General features: G+C 37.0%; 1 pseudogene; it reads right to left on the minus strand.

The window, feature by feature from the left end:
* Positions 1-10,358: 10,358 nt before the first annotated feature.
* On the minus strand, positions 10,359-12,856 carry LOC116270523 (annotated as a pseudogene).
* Between the last annotated feature and the right edge of the window lie 7,630 nt (positions 12,857-20,486).

The raw sequence follows: 20,486 nt of genomic DNA on the forward strand, positions 1-20,486 counted from the left end.
AAATAACCAATCTGCAAAGATTCATTGAACAGGAAAGAGATGACTGTAGAGTCTTGATAGTTGCATGCAACACTGAGGCACCTTAAAAAAAAAAAAAATTGAAATATGTTGTGAAATCTCATTTCCCAAGCCACACACATAGCTGCTTGTTCCTCAAGTCTAGTTTAAAAAACCCCATTTATGTGGAATAATTGGCTTCTTTTTATTCACGGTAAGAATTATCTCACCAGCACCATTGGCATCCCTTGACTGCTTGTTAGAAATGGAGAATCTCAGGCCCCACCCAAACCTTCTGAATTAGAATCTGCAGTTTAACAAGGTCCACAGGTGATTCATATGTACATTACAGTTTGAGAAGCACTGCTCTAAGGCAATTTTAGGCTCTGAGGTAGATGAAAAAATACCAGGAATATCTTCGCCCTGCCCGAGCTTGCGTATAATGGCAATTAGTTGAAAGCACATGAATTAGCCATTAACAAAAGGCAGTAAGAGCTCCGTGCCAAGCCAGTGGTACCCACAGAAAAGGCTGTAAGTGTTGGAAGAAAGAGCAATCACATCCAATTAGGTCTACCAGGGAAGATTTCAAGCCAGCTGCTGCCTTCTGGTATTTCAAATTCTTTTAACTTCCAGTGCGTGCCATAGACCCCTGTAGCCCTAGGGGGCAGTGTGGTATAGTAAAAGGCAGTTTGTGTCACTTTCCCAGTGTTACTCTGTGGTAGCCCTGGGATCTTGGGAAACCACTCAATCCCCACTGAACCTCAGTTTCCTGAGGAATAAAATAAAATACTCTTTCCTTATAGGATTGTTGTAAAGATTCAGTGGTAAATGCATATAATGTCTAGCACACATCAGGTCCTCAATTTCTCCTTTTCCCATCTTCCCTTTTGTCTAATCCATAGTTAACCTAATTGGTAGTTACAATGAAGAAAGCTATACTATTTATTGATGTCCAAGCATGTTCACATGGTAAAGGAAATACATCTGAAAGAAGCTGTCAACGGTGGCTGGCTTGATAGATAGCTAAGTTTCCTAGTGGGTAGCACTTGCGGAAGTAGTCTAACCAAGTGCTCATGGTGGTCTATAGGAATTCAGAAGATGGCTTCAACCTTTTGCTTATTTTCTTACCTTTCAAGGTAGTGTTAAGCCCAGAGCATGGCTGTGTTGCAGTGCTGAGAACCTCCATAGGCCTAGATCTAAAGCAGTGGTTCTCAAGCTTTGGTTGTATGTTGGAATTTCCTGGGAATTTATAAAAACTCCTGGTGCCTCGAATTGGTTCCAGACCACAGAATAGACTTTCAAGGGTTGGAAAGTTATTTAAGAAAGCACACCAGGTGATTTTAATGTGTTGTCAAGGTTGAAAACCATTAAAGCTGTGCTTTACAGGCTTAGTACCACTATAAACCATTCATTACAGGCTGAGTACTTAAGTGTAAGCAAGTGACAGGCTTCTGCCCCAGTGGTGTGGCTTGCCTGTCAAACACATACGGTTCTTGTGGCTTCTGAGAATTTTAAGTTTAATCTGTTTAGAGTGTGACAGTTGAAAAAGAAAATCAATTTCAGCATTATGTATCCCAATGTTACATTTTTTTTTTTTTTTCCAGCTTTAAGTGGGATCCTTGGGTCCTTGCTGGTTTCATCCTATATTTTTTTATAACATTTGGAATACTTGGTGCTATCAAGTTTATTTGCTTAGAAATTTGCATTTCTAGTTTCTCTTTATCTCTTTATGATAGAGACATCACTTATCCTCAATCTTTGGGGATAGACTGATTTGTTTTCTCAATATTTGTGTGTTTTCTAAATTTTTATGAATCTTCCTTGGGTATTTTCAAAAAAAGTAATCAGTAAAGACACTTAAGATCCATTAAGAGCAACTTGGGGAGGTTAAAACACACAGTTTGGTGTCAGTGTGACTCCAAGCTCCTTCTATAACTTAAAGTCTGGGAAGCAATAAATATATTTGATTCATGTACAGTGACTGGAGATAGAGACTCACTTCCTCCCAGGACTGAAGTGAGGATTAAACCAGTAATTCTCACAAGTGTTACAAACAGTGCCTGGTGCTTAGCAAGCACTCAGTAAGCATTTGTGTCTTTTATTATTCCAGGAGCAGGGTCAGAATGTAACCGATGTATTTGGAAATGGGGTCATACAGTAGCTGGCTATAATAGCAAAAGGCTTTAAATCTTTATCTTTATAAAAATTTGAGAATGTTAAAGAATAAAATAGTGTGCGTCACAATTTATTATCAATAATTGAAAGAGTTTGTGGCAGTTCTGACACCTCCTGGTGGTTCCACGTGTTTTCCCTGGTGGAAGGTAATGCATGGACGTGGCGTGGGCAGTGCTGTCAGTATTATGATTAGCCAAGAGATTTTTATTTTTATTTTTAAATTTCTGTATAACTTACAAAGACAACAGAGAAATCCACTGAAATAACTAAAGCATCTTTAGAGAATGAGAACTATATATATTTTTGACATATTACTATTTTATAAGGTTATCTCCACATCTAATTCATCAACATATCATATTCTACCTTCAAAACAGACTTTAAATCTGTTGACTTCGTTGCTGCCAACACTGCTCAATCCTAGTTCTACCCTCTGCTTCTGTTCCAATCTAGGACTAGTAGTAATTAACTCCCTGTTTCTATAATGTACTAAATAACAGTCCAAGTGGTCTTCTAAAGCACAAATTGAATCCTGTGGCTTCCAGGATTAAACCCTTTCCAGTTCTTTGGAGTGCTTAATTGCCACCTGCTGTGTGGAAGAGGACACCTGTGACAACTCCATCTTCCTTCTAGTACCCTAGCAGTAAATGGTGTTCAGTGCACATTTTTACACAGTATGCTAAAATGATCATAAGAATTCTTTAATTGTGTTGGGGGTTTTAACAGAGGGTATATATTTTTCTATATAATTCTATTTTTTATTTTGATTTTATTGTTCATGATAAGATCTGAGCCAGTTTTAATAAATATAGATGATACACATGAAAGGTACAAAGCAAATAGTATGTGTTTTCAGATTGTCCGTGTTTTAATTTTAGTTTTAGAGAAATAGAGCATACACACAGAATATTTAATATTATTTATACAGTTTAAAAGTAACAAAACAAAATGCAATAATAGAGCAAAATAACACTTTTTGAATGCCCTTGTAAATACCTCCATAATCTCATCCCTTTCTTCTCCCCTTTACAAGGTAACCGCAATTCAGAATTTTGTAGTATTGGCTTTTTTTTTTCTCTTTTGGTTTTTGGATGAATATACTTTTTTCCTTTTTCTTTATTTAAAAATTTTAAAATTGTATACGATTATATGCAATGCAATTGTAAATATACACATCATGTACAACATGATGCTTTGAAAGATGTATATGTTGTAGAATAGCTAGATCAAACTAACATAGTGCCTTTCATTATTTTTTGGAGATGAGAACACTTAAAATCTTAGTGACTTTTAAAAATACAAAGCATTATCATTATAGTTACCAGGCTGTACAACAGTTCTCTTGAACTTATTCCTCCTATCTAACTGAAATTTTGTATCCTTTGAGCAACATCTTCCCAACTTCTCCTTCCCTCCACTTCTGCCCCTGGTAACCACCATTTTACTCCCTGCTTCTGTGAGTTCAACTTTTTTAGATTCCACTATTGAGAACATGCAATATTTGTTCTTCCGCATCTGGCTTATTTTGCTTAACAGGATGTCCTCCAAATTTGTTTATGTTGTTGCAAATGACAGAATTTCCTTCTTTTTAAAGACTGAGTAGTATTCGATTGTGTACATATACAACATATTCTCTTTATCCATTCATCCACCGATGGACACTTAGATTGCTCTTGTATCTTGGCTATTGTAAATAGTGCTGCAGTGAACACTGGGGTGCAGATATCTCTTTGACATATTTTATATCCTTTGGATGTATACCCAGAAGTGAAATTGCTGGATTAAATGGGTAGTTCTATTTTCAGTTTTTGGAGCAACGTTTATACTGTTTTTCATAATGGCTGTACTAATTGACATACCTACAGTGTTCCGTGGTCCTCTTTCTCCACATCCTTATCAACACTTGTTATCTTTTTCTGTATGTGTTTTTTTAGAATAATCATCCTAACAGATTTGAAGTGATACCTCATTGTGGTTTTAATTTATATTTTGCCGATAGAGTGATATTGAGCATTTTTTCATATACCTGTTGGCCATTTGTATATCTTCTTTTGAGAAATGTGTATTCTGTTTTTTTTTACCCATTTTTAAAATTGTTTCCTTGTATTGTTTGAATTCTTCATATCTGTTTGATACGAACCCTTTATCAGATGTGTGGTTTGCAAAAATTTTCTCCCATTCCATAGGTGTTCTCTTCACTCTGTTGATTGTTTCTTTGCCTGTGCAGAGCTTTTTAGTTTGATGTAATCCCATTTGTCTATTTTTGTTTTTGTTGCCTGTGCTTTTGGAGTCATATCCAAAAAACCAATATTATGAATCATTACCCTTATGACTCATAATAGTTTTACAGTTTCAGGTCTCACATTTAAGTCTTTAATCCTTTTTGAGTTGATATTTGTGTATGTTGTAAGATAAGGGTTCCATTTCATTCTCTTGCATATGGACTTCTAGTTTTCTCAACTCCGTTTGTTAAGACTATCCTTTCATCGGCCAGATGCGGTGGCTCACCCTGTAATCCCAACACTTTGGAAGGCTGAGGCGGGCGGATCGCCTAAAGTCGAGAGTTTGAGACCAGCCAAACCAACATGGAGAAATCCCATCTCTACTAAAAATACAAAAAAATTAGCTGGGCGTGATGGTACATGCCTGTAATCCGAGCTACTCGGGAGGCTGAGGCAGGAGAATCACTTGAACCTGGGAAGCAGAGGTTGCGGTGAGCTGAGATGGCGCCATTGCACTCCAGCTTGGGCAACAAGAATGAAACTCCATCTCAAAAAAAAAAAAAAAAAAAAAATTCTTTTTCCATTGTGCATTCTTAGCTCTTTTGTTGAAGATCAGTTGACAATATCTATGTGGATTTATTTCTGGGTGCTGTCTTCTGTTTCATTGGTCTATGTGTCTGTAAGTCGGTACCATATTTTGAAAAATAACTGTAGCTTTGTTACATATTTTGAAATCAGGAAGTATGATTTCTCTAGCTTTGTTCTTTTTCAAGATTGTTTTGGCTACTCATTTGTGGTTCCATAAGGATTTTAGAATTTTTTTCTATTTCTATGAAAACTACCATTAAGATTTTGATATAGATTACATTGAATCTGTAGATTGCTTTGGTTAATATGAACACTTAAGTCTTCCAGTTCATGAACACAGAATGTCTTTTCATTTTTTGTCTTCTCTATCTCACAATGTTTTGTAGTCAGTATATGTCTTTCAACCCTTTAAATTTATTCCTATTTTATTCCTTTGATGCTATTGTAAATGGGATTGTTTCTGTCAATTCTTTTGCAGTTTATTGTTACTATATAGAAACACAACTGATTTTTATATATTGATTTTATACCTTGCAACTTTACTGAGTTCACTTATGGGTTATAACATGTGTATGAATGTGTGTGCATATTTGTGAGCATGTGTGTGTGTATATGAAGTCTCTGAGGTTTCCTATATATAAGATCACGTTATCTGCACACAGAAATAATTCTATTCCTTCATTTCTGATTTAGATGGTTTTTATTACTTGTGTAATTACTCTGGTTAAGACTTCTAATACTATGTTGACTATAAGTGGTAAGAGTGGGCATCCTTGCTTTGTTCTTGATCCTTGGCTTTTCTTTATTGGGAGGCTTTTTAAAAAAATTTACATATTCGATCTCCTTACATAGATCTGTTCAGATTCTTTCTGTTACAGATCTGTTCAGATTTTCTATCATGATTCAGTATTGGTAGGTCATATGTTTCTAGGAATTTACCATTTCTTCTAGATTATCCAGTTGTTTGGTATATAATTGTTCATAGTAGTTTCTTACGATCCTTTTTATTTCTGTAACATAAGTTGTAATGTCTCCTCTCTTATTTCTGATTTTATTTGAATTTTTTCTTAGTTTAAAGATTTGTCAATTTTATCTTTTCAAAAAACTTAGTTTCATTGATTTTTTTCTATTGTTTCTCTGTTCTCATAAATTCCTGTCTAATATTTATCATTTTTCTATCTGCTACTTTTGGGCTTAGTTTGTTCCTTCTCCCTGCCTAGTTCCCTCAAACATAAAGTTAGGTTATTTGGAGTTCATTCTTTTTTTTCTTTTAATGGACATCTAGTTTTTCCAGCTTCTTTCATTGAGAAGACTGTCCTTTTCCCATTGTATATTCTTGGCTCTTTTGTTGAAAATCAGTTGACTATATACGTGGATTTATTCCTGGGCTCTTTCTTCCATTTCATTGTCTGTATGTACATTTATTGCTATAAACTTCTCTCTCACTGTTTTGCTGCATCCCATGGGTTTTGATATGTTGTGATTTCTTTGTCTCAAGATATTTTCTAATTTTCCTTTTGATTTATTTTCTGACCCACTGGTAGTTTGAGTGTGTGTTGTTCTATTTCCACATATTTTTGCATTTTTCAATTTTTCTTCTATTGATTTGTAGTTTTAGTCCATTGTGGGTAAGAAGAGATCCTTGGTATTTTAATCTTTTTAAGTTTAATATATATTTGAGACATAATTTTTCCTAGAGAAAGATCCATGTGCACTTGAGAAGAAGGGTGTCTGCTGCCATTAAGTGGAATGCACTATATATGTCTATTAGATTCCTTTGGTCTAAAGCAATAGTTCAAGTGTGTTGTTTCCTTACTGGTTTTTTGATTGGATGTTTTTTTTGAGAGTGGGGCATTGAAGTCTCTATTTTTATATTGCCATCTATTTTTCCCTTCATTTCTGCCAATGTTTTCTTTATACATTTAAGTGTGTTAATGTCAGGTTTCTATATATTTATAATTGTAATATTATCCTAGAAAACTGACAATTTTGTAATGTAATATCCTTCTTTGTCTGTGATAGTTTCTGACTTAGTCTATTTTTTTCTGATACTAATATAATCACTCCTGCTCAATTTTAGATGATTTTTATGAAACATCTTTTTCCATCCCTTCATTTTCATCCTGTACTGGTCCATAAATCTAAAGTGAGTCTCTTGTAGATAGTATATAGTTGGATCTTGTTTTTTTTTGTTTTTTTTTTATCATTCACCTATTCTACATGATTACGGAATTTAACTTATTTATATTTAAAGTCATTTATAGGAAAGAACTGAACTTAAAATAGAACAGTCTATTTTAAGCTGATAACCTCAGTTGCATACAATAACTCTATATTTTTACTTCTCACCCCACTACACTTTGTTATTGATGTCTCTACTTACATTTATTTATGCTTTGTATTCATTAACATATTTTAAAACTATAGTTATTTTAATACTTTTATCTTTACCTTTTTTAAAAAAATTTATTTATTATTATTATACTTTAAGTTGTAGGGTACATGTGCATAACGTGCAGGTTTGTTACATATGTATACTTGTGCCATGTTGGTGTGCTGCACCCATCAACTCGTCATTTACATCAGGTATAACTCCCAGTGCAATCCCTCCCCCCTCCCCCCTCCCCATGATAGGCCCCGGTGTGTGATGTTCCCCTTCCTGAGTCCAAGTGATCTCATTGTTCAGTTCCCACCTATGAGTGAGAACATGCGGTGTTGAAAATCTTTACCTTTTATACTAGAATTAAAAGTGACTTGGCTAGGCGTGGTGGCCCATGTCTATAATACAGCACTTTGGGAGGTAAAGGCAGGTGGATCACCTGAGGTCAGGGATTTGAGACCAGCCTGGCCAATGTGGTGAAACCTCATCTCTACTAAAAATACAAACAATTACCTGTGTTGGTGGTGGGCGCCTGTAATCCCAGCTACTTGGGAGGCTGAGGCAGGAGAATCACTTGAACCTGGAAGATGGGCAGAGAGCCGAGATCACACCACTGTACTCCAGCCTGGACAACAAGAGCAAAACTCTGTCTTAAAAAAAAAAAAAAAAAAAAAAAAAGGGACGTATTCACTACTGTTACAGTAATATAGGATTCTGTATAGGTTTATATATTTGCTTTTACCAATGTGTTTTACACGTTCTTGTGCTATTGTGTTTCTAGTTATAAGGCGGGTCTAGTGGTGATGCACTTCCTCAGCTTTTGTTTGTCTGGCAAAGTCTTGATATCCCTTTCATTTTTAAAGGATAGTTTTGCCAGGTATATTCTTTTTGATTGGCAGGATTTTTCAAGCATTTTAAGTATATCATTCCACTGTCTCATGGGCTGCAAGGTTTCTGCTGAAAAGTTTGTTGATATTCTTTTGAAGGTTCTCATGGATGTAAAAGTTGCTTTTCTATTGCTTCCTTCAAAATTCTTTGTGTTTGACTTTTGGTAATTCAATTATAACATGTTCTGGTGTGGATTTCTTTTAGATTTATCTCATTTTGGATATTTTGTACTTCATAAATCTAGATCAATTTCTTAAGATTTGGGTTGTCTTCCGTCATTATTTCATTTGAATAAGCTTCTGGTTCGTTCTCTTTTCTCTTTCTGAAACTCCTGTACTTTTTATGGTCCAGTTGATGATGTCCTTTAAGTCCCTCAAGCTCTTTTGCTTCTCTGACTAGATAATATTAAATGACCCATCTTTTAGTTTGGTGATTCTTTCTTTTGCTTGTTCTAATCTGAAGCTCGCTGTAGTGTCAACTAGCTTCTTGATTTCTCACAATGGGAATTGATCCATGTATTGCTTTAAAATTGATGTGTCTGTGGGGAAAAGGAAAGTTTAGAGCTTCCTATTCTGCAATTTTGCTAATATCTTGGCTTGCTTTTTAAAAATGCATTTACAACATAGGTATGATTTCCTGAGTAATATTAGTCTGATTATACATTTGACCTGTGTGTAAATGGAATCACACTATATATATTCTTATGTTTAGCTTTCTTCCCTCAACATAACTTTTGAGATTCACCTATATTGATGAATGTAGGTGTGGTTTCTTTACTTTTACTGCTGTGTCATATACTGTTGCATAAATGTAACACAATTCATTTTTTCATTCTACTCTTGTACAGTTGTGTTTTCAGTTTTTTGGTATTGCAAATAATACTCTTATGAACATTTTTAGGTATATCTTGGTGAACATATATAACAGCTTCTCTAAGATTCATATGCAAATAAAATGGCAGAATCATGAGGCATGCATATATTCAACTTTAAAAGATAATGCCAAAATATTTTACAAATTGTATTAACCTAAACTTGAGCTAATAATGTCTTCAAATTTCTTTTGTTTTACATCTTAGCCAGTGCATTTACATTTTTATCAATTTCATTAGAATAAAATGATGTACTATTGTGGTTTTACTTTGCTTTTTCTTGATTAATAAAGTGCGAATTTCTTTTACATGTTTAATGGCCACTTGTGCTTCCTTTTCTGATATGCCCACTAATATATTTTGACCATTTTTTAACATAGGGTAATTTGTCTTATTCTTAGTAATTAATGGACATTCTGTATATATTCTGGATACTAAGCTTTTAACAATTACAGATGTTGCAAGTATCTTATAGTCTGTGGCTTGTTTTTCACTGCCTTTTTGGGAGATGTGTGTGTGTGTGTGTCTGTGAGTTGTCAGCTTTTTGGAATGAAATTCTTATAAATGCAGTTTGATTCACTCTTCTTTTTCTTTAGTTTGCATTTTTTGAGCCTTTTAAGCAAAATTCTACCTTACACTGAAGCCATAAGATATCCCCTGATATTTTTTCCTAAAAGTTGTACCTTTTATGTTTAAGTTCTTGATCCATCTGTAATTGATTTTTGTGAATAGTAAAGTGGGTATTTGAATCAATTTTTCTCCCCATATGAGTTGCAATCATTTGTTTTTCAGTCCATTCTTTCCTCATTAGCTGTAGTGGGTAGCACTGTTTTGTATCAGGTATTAACATACACATGGCCTATTTCTGGGCTCTCTATTCAGTTTCATTAGTTTGTTTCTTGTGTCAGTATCATGGTAACTAAATTACTACAGGTTTATACTAAATAAATATCCAGGGGGGACAAACATTTCAAATATTTTTTTCTGTTAGGGGTGTTTTAGATAGTCTTAGATCATTGATCTTCTATAGAAATTTTATTTATATTTAAATTTCAGAATCACATTTGCAAATTTCAGAAAATACACTGGTAGACTTTTACTGTCATTGTGTTGAATCTACAGAATATATTGGAAAGATTAATTTTTATAATATTGTTTATTTTTGCCCACAAACATGGTAATAAATTTATGTGTTTAATGTTTTAAAACTTTTATCTTTTGCCTCAAAAAGTGACATTTAAAGAAAAAAATGACAAGATATCCATTCCTTGTCTCCCTTCCCTACACCCTCCTGCTGTTCCTCAGCCCCCAAGGTTGAACGCTGGCTGGGGCTAGGTAGCAGGACAGCCCCCAAGATGAGGTCAGCCACATTGAGGGGCATTTCCTCAATGGAGGTGTTGTAGAAGATCCCGATGTCTCAGAGTCTTCTTGTCTTCTTCTGTCACCATGTTAATAGCCACATCCTTACGGTCAAACCATCTACCTCAACTGATTCTGTGGATATAGTTTTCCCTGTTGGTGGGAAGGTCATATTTAATGACTAAAGAAAGCTGTTGCATATCAATATCTCCCGGCACAGGTCAGTGGTAATCAATACTCTGCTAGAGCCAGAATGAAACTCCCTCTGATCACATCATATTCCTTTTGGTCCATATCTCCACGCATGGCAGAGACAGTGAAATCTCGAGTGTGCATCTTCTCAGCGAGCCAGTCCATCTTCCTTTGGGCGTTGATGAAGATGACTGCCTGGGTGGCAGTTAGGGTTTATATACAAGTCACACAGTATGTCCAGCTTCTACCTCTCGTTCCATGTTGATGTAGAATGGGCAGATACCCTCCAAGGTCAACTCTTCCTTAACAAGAATCTGAATGGAGTCCCTCATGAACTTCTTGGTCACCTCAAGCACATCAGAAGACATTGTAGCTGAGGGCAAAACAACCTGGGTGCTGCTGTTGAGCTTTTCGAATATGTCATAGATCTGGTCCTTGAATCCATGTCTTAACATTTCATCAGCTTCATCCAGCACAAACATCTTGATGTATTTGGGAGACAGGTATCTCCAGTTAAGCGTATCAAACACATGGCCAGAGGTACCCACGATGATATGGGGAGCTTCCATCTGCTGTTTCTACACCTCAGCACACACATTAGTACCCCCAATACAGGCATGACAGGAGGCACCCACGTAGTCTCCTAGTGTCATGACCGCCTTCTCTATCTGCTGAGCCGATTCTTGAGCGGGTGCTAGGACCAAGGCCTGGGTGTCCTTGGTGTCCTTTAGATCTAATTCAATCTGCTCCAGAATTGATATGGCAAATGTGGCCATTTTCCCAGTCCCAGATTGGGCTTGAGTGATCACATCATAACCCTTCATACAAGGTAGAATGATTCGCTGCTGAATGATGAGGGCTTCTCAAAACCATAGGTGTAGATGCCATGGAGTATTACTCTTTTGGAATTTTCTTGGTGTTTCTGTTGGCATAAATACTCCCAATTTTTTTCTCATCTGACTTTTTTGAAAAAGTTTTCTTACCTTAATTATTTTATTTTTAGTTATGAATCTATAAGAGCTGTATAGTTTTCTTATTATTTAATCTAGCATTAAATATATAATTCCACTCTCGTCTGGCTTCTATTGTTGAAATTTTAAATGATAGTCTTGTTGTCTCTGATGTTCTGCAGTTACAATATAATGTAGATTTATTTCTTATTTTTGCTTACAATACATTGTTTCTGAGTCTAAGGATTCATCTTATTAATTATGGGAACTTTCCAGTCGTTTTCTCTTTGAATATTGCCAATATCCACTCCTTTTATTCTTTCCATCTGAAATTTTATACTTTCTACTTCTTTGGTTGTCTATATTAAGTTTTGGGTAATTTTTTTCAGATCTGTTTCAGTTCATTAGTTTTTATGCTGCATCTCCATTTAATTTGTAATATTTTTCATTTTTTAGATTTTCGCTTCTAGCAGTAAAACGTTGTGTTCTTTCAAAAGTCTGGGTATTTCTGTAGTATCTTGTTCCACTGTCATACTTTTAATACCCCTAATTCTTAAAATGTATTGAATTTATTTTAACAAGCTTATTAAATTTATTTTAACAAGTTTTGTGAGTCTGATTCTGTAGCTGGTTGTTGTGGTTGACTTTTGTCCATGTTTCCTTGGTCCTTATGTATTTTATTAGTTTTGATTGTGAATTTATGTTCCATGGAATCTAGGAGTTTTTTGAAGTTTGGACTTAATGTGCCTTCCCTTCCTTAGGATTGTGTTTGCTTCTGCCAGATGCTAGAGGATGCTACTGACTTGAGTTCATTTTCAAATAGACTTTCAACTATACAGAAATAAAACTTCTGGTTCTAAATGCCTGTGAATATGGGCTCCACCCAGAGCCTCACTTGACTCATTAGGTAGGTGGATATAAGCAAGAATCTTCCTTATCTCTCATTGTCCAACAGGGCTTTTCTTTAGATTGCTTATTGATGATGTCGCTTTACAAAAGCCCCAGCTTCACTCAGTTGTCTCTGATCTAAAATTTTGTACTCTCTAAGCCCCAAGCTTGGTCGCTTGTCCTCCCCTGTCATGGGACCCATTAGAACTCTGGATTAAAACCACCAGAGATTAGTATATACCCTCAGAGCCATGCTGCTCCAAAGCTTGCCTACCTCTCGGGAAATACACTTTCTACTATTCCTGGAAACGCCATCTTCCTGATCTCCATATTTTAAGTTCCACATCATTTCACAGATTTTTTTTTTTTGAGATGGAGTCTTGTTCTGTCACCCAGGCTAGAGTGCAGTGGCATGATCTCAGCTCACGGCAACCTCTGCCTCCTGGGTTTAAGCAATTCTCCTGCCTCAGTCCCCCGAGTAGCTGGGACCACAGGTGCCCGCCACCACCGCGGCTAACTTTTGTATTTTTAGTAGAGACAGGGTTTCACCATCTTGGCCAGGCTGACTTTGTGAGCCACCTGCCTCAGCCTCCCAAAGTGCTGGGGTTACAGGCGTGAGCCACCATGCCTGGCTGAAGTATTCTTTTACAAATAAAATAATAGTAGTTAATATTTGTTTTATTCTTTTAAGCATCAGGACTGTGTTACATGTTTTACATGAATTATCTAATTTAATGTGCAGAAGAACCCACTCTGGCATGTAAAATCTCATTTAACAATGAGAAGACTGAGATCTTGGGAGGTTAATAACTCATATGAGGTCCAGCTCATACTGCTGGACAGTTCTGGAACCAGACTGTAACCCAAAGTAATCTGACTCTATTGAATCTTTTGTTCATTTCCTCCACTTTTTATAAGAAAATATTTCAAACATACAGAAAAATTGAAATAATAAAACAATGAACTTATATTTGTTGCATTCAACTGTTATAAATTTTCTTTGCTTTCTCTCACTATGCATAAATACATGTTTTTTTGCTATACTATTTGAAGGTAAGTCTTAGATACCCTAGCACTTTACCCTCGATACTGAGACTTCATTCACAAAGTGAGCTTATAACTATCTTCAAAGTGGTCACTTTGGATTTTTTTATTGCTTTCCCGAAAATGGGGAAAATTCTTTGCTTGAAAGTAAGACTCTTTTATCTTTGAAATCTGAGCTTTAGCAAAGTGTCTGGTACATACCAAGTGAATCAATGAAAAGTTTGTTAAAAAGAAGACCTAGGTTAATAAGAGAGGAAGTAATAGTTATCCAAGAAAAGAAACTTGTTCCAGTTTAGATAGTAAGAAAAAGGGATACGTTGAAAAGGCTAGTTTTATTTCCCAGAAAATCATGGTGGAACATTTTACATTGACAAGAAACGAAGAGAAAACATTGAGATAAATCCATATGTACAAACATTTATCCCATTGCCATGCAATATGTTTTTCCCCAGCTAGGTGATGACCCTCCCTACCTGGGATAGTAATTCTGTCTTCTCTCTGTGTATTTAGCCAATTATGTAGTTCCTGGTACAATGGAATGAACGAATCAATGAATCCATTCCAATATAATGTTTATAGTAAAAATAATTTCCACTTATTACTACTGTTCCTTCTACTGAAGCCAGTTGTACAGATATAATTACTGTTACTGAAACTGTTACTATTACTATCATGGAGATCTCTATGGGGAAAGTAGAGCCAAGTGAGGGAATATTATTCCCATTTTACAGTTCGGAAAGATTTGAAGGGAATTAGTTCAAACTTGAATGTAGACATTCTATCTGCAAGTCTAGTGTTTCCCCTATGCCATTCCTTTTGATCTAGTGTTTCTTGAGCTTTCACTTTGTGCCAGCCACTTTTCTGCAGGTAAAGTAGCCATAAAACTAACAACAGAAACAGCATGTTCGCAGAACTGCTGACTTTACTAATACCTGACATTCTGAAAAGAAAATGACAGGTATTAGCTGCTTTTTAAACTCAATCTATTATAATTATGCACATGTTAACTGAATACTAAAATATACTTTTAGTATGTATATCTATACTTACATACTTATAGGTATCACTTCTAAAACATAAGCATTTATAAAATGTATTTTGCATGGATATACATATATATACACACACACACATATATACATATGTATCTGTATATACTGTAGGGACTTCTGCCTAATTCTACATCCATGACTAAGGAAGCAGGAGGTAAGGAAGTTAATGGACTAAGGTAGGCCTGAAATTCCTTAGGGTTGCACATGAGAGATGAAGGCGAGAGAGGAGCTAAGTGATTGCCTTGAATGTCAGCTGGAGTCAGGTTCTGAGTCTTGTGGCCGCTGGCTGCCCAGTGTATGAGTTAACTGTCCCAAAATATAGACTTTGGGTTGTTTGCATACATTTTGCCTCAATGCATCAGCTTCCAGGGGCATGCTCACATTGAGGCATGTAAAACATTTCTGGAGATGGCACATGACTGACTTTTCCAGAAAAGCTTTTATTGCTTTTGTTCAACTCCTGAGTCAATTTTGTTTATATTATCTTTCCTTCTAAGAGCTTTTTGCAGATGCACTAACTGCTACTAATCCACTCAGACTTTTGAAATGATTTTCAAGTATTTAAAGAAAAGCAAACATTGCTAATTTCAGGATGAATCTCTTGTGACAAATAGGTGTTTACTGGTGATGATCTGGTATGTTGGTTCAACATATTCTCCTGAAGACAGAGGATTTGCCCTGTTCTTATGTCTTTATACTAATTCTGTTTTTAAAAAATTTAAGTTCTAGGATACATGTAAAGGACATGCAGGTTTGTTACATAGGTAAACGTGTGCTGTGGTGGTTTGCTGCACTCATCAACCCATCACCCAGGTATTAAGCCTTACATACATTAGCAATTTATCATGATGTTCACCCTCCCCTGCCCACCTGACAGGCCCCAGTGTGTGTTGTTCCCCTCCCAGTGTTCATGTGTTCTCATGGTTCAGCTCTCACTTGTAAGTGAGAATATGCAGTGTTTGGTTTTCTGTTCCTGCACTGGTTTGCTGAGGATTATGGCTTCCAGCTCCATCCATGTCCCTGCTAAGGACATGATCTCATTCCTTTTTAATGGCTACATAGTATTCCATGGTGTGTATGTACCACATTTTTTTTTTTTTTTTATCCAGTCTATCATCGATGGGCATTTGGGTTGATTCCGTGTCTTTGGTGTTGTGAATTGTGCTGTATATACTAATTCTTAACCAACAATGTTTTATCCCTCTGGTATTCAGTAATTTATCTGATGTTTATTACACAGGAGCAAGGGAATACATTTTAAGTATCAGACATCAAGTGTAGAAACATGATGTAACTACTAAAAATCAACTGCAAATTGACATTTTTCTTTTATGTAACATTCAGCCTTTTTTGTAATAACTGTCTTAATATAATCTCCAGTTTCTCTGCATTGTAAGATGTGTTTCTGGCAAAAATATTGTGAATAATATAAATGCAATCTTTAAAAATAACTTGGTAATGTCTATAATCCTTTGTATTCAAAACTTCAGACTTGTTAGGGGAATATAAAATACGATTGTAGCAAGAAGTGCATTCTTAATGGCATCCTTAAGCTCAAGTTCAGACCTTAAAGGTATTAACACAGAAATGGCATGGGGTACTTTAGATACCGAGCAAACAACCAAGTGTTAAAAAAAAATCAGAAAAGATTGAGGAAACAAGACAAACAGAGAAATTTTTATTTAGATTTTACTCATGTAGGGACCTTTGGATCTCATGGAAGGTAAAAGTAATTGCATACCCTTTGTAGACTGAGTCAAGTGGCCACATGGTGAGAAGTGGCTTCTTGATAGGTAGAGCCAGACCAGAAAACATGCACATCTATCTGCTACGTTTTATAACCATCTATTCTGTGAAAGGCAATTAAAATGGAAAGTGAACTCAGACCAAAGCCTTGATCCTCATTGAATGCAGGGGAGAGGAGAGAGACCAGGGAGTGAGGGAGAAAAAATAATAAACAAATCATTATTGTTTAATTTTTGAATGTTTAAGGTATAAGTTGAGAGCTGACAGAGGCTGGAAACATGGGTCTAAATGTTTAAATAAAGGAGAACTTCTAATGATGTTGTGTTACTACTTTTAAAAACACTTTCAGACTCTTTCACACCCTAGTGTTGAAGGCAGAAAGCTTCAGTTTGAATATTTGCCCTGCCACTTAATAGCTCTGTGATCCTGGGTGATTTTATGAATCCCAGATTTCTTATCTAAAATATGGAGTTATTGATGTCTATCACAGGGTTGTTTTGAAAGTTAATATACGTACAAAAAAGTCTACGACAGTGACTAATACTGGCCAGGCACATAATACTGGCATCTTAGTTTGTTTTGTGCTGATATTACAGAATAACAGACACTGGGTACTTTATAAAGAAAATAAATTTATTTCTCACAGTTCTGGAGGCTGGGAAGTCCAAGACTGAGGGGCCAGCCGGCATCTGGTGAGGGTCTTCTCGCTGTGTCATAACATGGAAAAAGCCATCACAGGGGTGAGGGAGGGTGAGAGAAGGTGAGAGAGGTCAAGAGGGGGTTGAACCTGCTTTTATTTATTTTTTGTTACTTTATTTTACTTTTTTTAGTCTGAGTCTCACTCTGTCACCCAGGCTGGAGTGCAGTGGCGTGATCTAGGTTCACGGCAACCTCCACCTCCTGGTTTCAAGTGATTCTCCTGCCTCAGCCTCCCGAGAAACTAGGATTACAGGCGTGCACTACCACGCCTGGCTAATTTTTATATTTTTAGTAGAGATGGGGCTTCACTATGTTTGCCAGTTAGGTCTGAAACTCCTGACCTCAAGTGATTTGCCTGCCTCAGCCTCCCAAAGTGCCAGGATTACAAGTATGAGTCACCTTGCCCGGTCTGAACCTGCTTTTAGAACAAACCCACTCTTGTGGTTAAAAAAACCCCACTCCTGTGGTAGTAGCATTAATTTATTCTAAGGGCAGATCCCTTGTGATGCAGTCTCCTCTTAAAGTTCCTACCTCTCAACACTGTTGAGGGATTAAGTATTGGGGATTGAGGATTAAGTCTCTAACACATGAACTTTGGGGGACACAACCATAGCAAATGGTAATTTTGTGTTAAATTAAAACTTCTTTCCTGTGTTTTGCCTCTTTATAGTATGAGCACCCTCCTGTCAAAATCACAGCCCTGACAGGTACACGGTTGGAAGGAGAGGTGCTGTTTAACAGAAGCTCATGGCAGCCCTCCCTCTTGTCATTTCCTTCACTCCCTAGGTGCTGTTCTCTGGGCATAGCTGTCAGTAGAGTCCCAGGGTGGCCACAACAGCGCTGGCTGTGCCCAGGGTGGTGTTCCAGCTGCTCACAGTGCTGCATGCCTTGATTACTCTGTGAATCACTGCCACACTGGTTCCACGTGGAAGGGCTCCATGCCCCTCCCTCACTCTGAATCTCCCTTTTCTAATGTGGCACACAAGCAGTGCCACTCACATTGCTGCTAAGAAGCTACGATTCTATGTACAAACAAATCTTTTCTATTATCTGTGACTCATTTGGGCAACTTTAATATTTTCACTTCCCTTTTCAATCCAGAGGAGCCATGCTTGGCACACAAGAGCCCTGCTCCAGGACTGATACTGTGGTGGACATTTTTCTACATATATTTACCTTCAAAACAACTCTATGACAGATATCAATAACACCATATCTTAAGAAATCTGGATTTTATAAAATATTCAATGTCACAGAGGTAGTAAGTGGCAGAGTGGTCACTGAGCCTTACGGTTCGGTGGTCAGTTTCTGGGCTCTCGCAGAAAACATACACCTCCCTGTCTCCCACGTTTACTTCTTTCCCCTAGTTACCACAGGGAAAACGTGTTCTCAAAGATCCCTTCCCAAAGGAAATCAGGTCACGAGAAAAGATAACTTAGGCCCCCTGCCTGTTAACAGCTTGAAACTCAGGATGGAAGCAACTCACGAGCAGAGCTGTGCATGGATGCAGGCCTCATTCTTGATCATAGCACCTTGCTTTCTTTATTGGTTTCTCCTTGATCCAAAATAACCTTGTTTATCAATTTAATTGTTTGTTTTCTATTTCTACACCTAGACTTTAAATCCCCTGATGGCAACATCATGTGTTTATTCCTCTGCTATTATATTCCTAACACCAAGTCTCTGGTATCTAGAAATTGAATAAGCAGAGGAATAAATCTTTTCTATTAACCGTGCCTCATTTGGTCAACTTACTTTAATATTTTCACTTCCCTTTTCAATCCAGAGGGGCCATGCTTTTGTCACACCACAGCCCTGCCCCGGAACTGATTAATCTCTCACCTGTGCTCCTATTTCAGCCTGTAAATGTCACCTGCATGCCCTGAGCTCTGTGGGAGTGTGTGGGAACTGAGATTGAGCTGGCTGATTGTGATGCGACACCCCAGTGTTCCCTGAGAGGCTCTTCCTTTATGTGGACAGAGTTGCTAGGGATGCTTCAGTGGCTCTTCTCATCTTGGCAAGGGAATGGATTTAGCTCTTTCCTGGGTCGGTGCTAGCTCCAATCTCCATGTTTGTATTAAAAGGTTAATTGCTTTGTACCTACACATTCCCAGCCTGGCTTTTCTAAGGAAGAAAAACAGCCACAACCAGAGCTGCGTTTCTACTCTAATATAATTTGCTGCATCAGGTACACAGATCTCTTTATTGGAGGCCAAATGCACATTCCCATTTGAGAGGTGGTTGCTGCTGGCTGGCTGGGTAACTGCTCGTTCTGAAACCCTTGAAGACATTGCTTGGTCTTTCTATTTGCTGTGGGCTGGTGGAGAACGGTTTCTTATTTTCTAAGGGCAGCCTTTAATGAGCACCCGGTGGCTTTTTTGGTGTTGCCCTCCCACAGACTGGGTAGAGGCAGTGCTAGGAATCATACATTTTCATTTGTGGAAGTATTTTGTATTGAACCCTGTCAAAAATAACACTACCTTTGGGACACAGAAAATCCAATTTGATAGCTATGTTTCTGCTTTTTTTCTTCTTAGATACATTCTATCAGTTAGGGTAGTTAGGGGATAGCCTTTGGACCTCAGCTATTTTTCACCTGGAAAGTAATTTAGGATGGAGCCCTGTGCTGTTGTTAGTGATGACTTGGATAACTATATTTACAAGCAGTTCTCTCCTAAAATAACCCAAATTAATACCTGTAAAGGGTGGGGAGAAGAAAAGAGTAAAGTGATTAGTCCTTATGCTTTCCCTGGGAACTCTCCATATGCATAAGGTACTCAGGAATGCTAATTTCATGAGGATTCTCCTCTCCCAGCTGCTTTCTTCCACTAAACATCCTGTGAGAAAGCGAAAGAGGAATTTTGGGGCTGACTGTGGGAGGCTTCCAGGACCTGAAATGACTCCTTTCTAAATGGAGATGAGTGTAGGATAGGAATTGTTTTTCCAGAAAGACAAAGATCTCATCCTAAGTTTGCAAATAGTCTTTCATATGATTTATTCATTCATTTATTCAACATGTATTTAAGCATCTACTGTGTTTCAGGCAGGGCTATTTATAACAACACCTGGATCTTGACTTCAACATCTTAAAGTGTAGTGGGAGGTGGAGACATGCAAATGAACAAATACAATAAAGCATGAGAAGGACCGAAATTCAGGCATGTACAGACACAGCATCAGCTTGGGGCAGCGTTTCTTAATCTATTTTCCCCATTACCACCCCCTATATGAGCCTTTTAAGACTCTTTTGCCCCCAGTCATCCCCCTTCTTTAAATTTATTACTACACATATACTGTATATTTATGTTCTAGTATGTCTATTTGTATTTTATTGCAAAAAATAAGATTTTTGTCCCCCTAAACTTTGGAGGCTGTTATGGACTGAATATTTGTGTCCCCCTCCCCACACAAATTCATATGTTGAAATCCTAACCC

The sequence above is a fragment of the Papio anubis genome, chromosome 15 (assembly GCF_008728515.1).
Source record: "Papio anubis isolate 15944 chromosome 15, Panubis1.0, whole genome shotgun sequence".
NCBI lineage: Eukaryota > Metazoa > Chordata > Mammalia > Primates > Cercopithecidae > Papio > Papio anubis.